The sequence below is a fragment of the Papaver somniferum genome, chromosome 3, assembly GCF_003573695.1.
Source record: "Papaver somniferum cultivar HN1 chromosome 3, ASM357369v1, whole genome shotgun sequence".
Taxonomy (NCBI): Eukaryota; Viridiplantae; Streptophyta; class Magnoliopsida; order Ranunculales; family Papaveraceae; genus Papaver; species Papaver somniferum.
In genome coordinates this window covers 160,502,670-160,504,864 of record NC_039360.1, presented here as the reverse complement: position 1 = coordinate 160,504,864, position 2,195 = coordinate 160,502,670, and positions in this window count along the sequence as shown.

Here is a 2,195-nt window from a genome sequence, read left to right as displayed (position 1 = left end):
GAAACTTTTACCAGTAATTCTCCTTTCTGACATCATCCTCATCACATCCTTCCTTATCATATCCAGAAGAGCATTTGCAGGGAGCTTCTTATGTACCTTCATCCAACTATTGAAGGATTCATCAAGAGTAGAAAATGTTCTTCCATATCTACAACCCTGAAAAAAGGCGTTTGACCACCTCTTGGGAGGGATATCTTCAATATAGTCTGCAACCCAACAACAACCAAGACCCCTAATCATAGCGATGGAAGTTTGGAAACCTTCGGGACTAAGAGCATACACAGTAGCTTGAAATGCATCAATAACGACACCATACCTTTCGTCGGATGCATTAATAGGTAATTTCATCTTAAGATGATAATAGCAGAAACTATGGAAGGCTCCAGGAAAAATAACTGGAATCGATCTCTTTAATCTTTCTGCACTATCAGATAAAAATATGATTGGCCTTTGATCATGATCAAGAACATTACTCAAATTCCTCTTGAACCATTCCCAGTTATCATTATCTTCAGCAGGTATCAGGGCCATGGCTAGTGGAAAGAACCCTCCATAGCAAGAAAACATGTTTCAGGACTTAAAAAAAATATAAAATCAAGCCGACGTCTACATGAGGTATGTGCAGCTAAAACAAAATAATGCATAATGTCTTATGCGTCTAAACAAAATGATGCATAAGACATTATACACGTGCATAAAAAGAATCCATAAATCAAAAAAAAGTGAAAACAATAATGCATAAGACATTATGCAGCTAAAACAAAATAATGTATAATATCTTATGCATCTAAACAAAAATGATGCATAACCAGAAAAGTGAAAACAATAATGCATAAGATATTATGCATCCAAACAAAAAAATGCATAAGACATTATGAAGCCAAAATAAATAATGCATGAGACATTATGCACATATATAAAAAGGATGCATTATCAGAAAAATTACCATTTTCAGCATTGATAGCGATTGCAGCCATGAGGCATCCTCTAAATCTCTCTGTAAGAAAGGTAGCATGGACATAAATCATGGGGCGAAGGTGATGATAACCATGGATGCATGCCTCGAAAGCAATAAAAAGATGCACAAACTTATTTGAAGGTGCTTCAACTTCTAAATCAGTTGAACTATCCTCGTTCAGTTCAGTTTCATCCATGTGAACTTGAAAATCAATCCGACTCCCAGGACTTGTGCTGCGAATGACATCTACATACCATACCAAATGCGAATACGACATGGCATCTTCACCAAATATATCCTCATACACTTTCTCTCTTCCATTGTAAGCTTGGTAATATTTCACATTGATCCCATAGCTAGATTTAAAAAACTTTTTCAAATCAGAAACTAAGATCACTTCTGATTTCATCCTTGATAAGACTAGAAACAAATTTAATGCTGAGCCTGTGGAAAATCCTTTCACATACACCACAGTGATGACTGCTAACATATTTCTTAACCTTAAGCATCCTATTTTCAGCATCAACAACACAAACCTTATACTCCCAAGGGAAATTTTCTTTAGAGCATTTTGCATAGAACCTTCTAGGTTCATTCTTAGTATATAGAAGAACATACTAAGTCTTTACCTCGTATTTCTTCACTACAATACGTACCTCTGCTACACTTCCAAAATAAACTTTACCAACTTCACCAAGTAATTTATCCCAATCCTCAGTCCTAAAAACCTTGTTAACAGGAAAATAACCATACGCAAAGGAAATTCACCACAGCTTCTTCAGGTTCAGGTTCTATTACACGAATACTTGAAGCTATACTATGACTGCTGGAAGAATTACCGCCAACTTCGACAAGTAAATTAAAGCTCTTCTAACCTTTAGCGTGGCAACGAGATACAAAAAACTGAAGAAGAACATCAGAATCAACTCGCACAAACTTGCTTTCATTATTATAGTAAAATCTGACATGATGAGGTAATAAACGAGTCCACTTCTAGCAAACAACTATCTTCAAAGACTCCAGAATTATGTTGAAATCAACAGGATGTGCTAAGAATTCACTGAAGTAGTGAATTACAGCTAGTGCACTAACAACAAGCATTTCACCCTACAAAACACAAAGAGAAAAAATCAAACATATCTATCCTGCATATTGCTTCACAAAACTTCTTACTCAAAATTAAAAGATCAAATCAACGATATCAAAGACAATCTACATTAACCATAATGAGATCAGA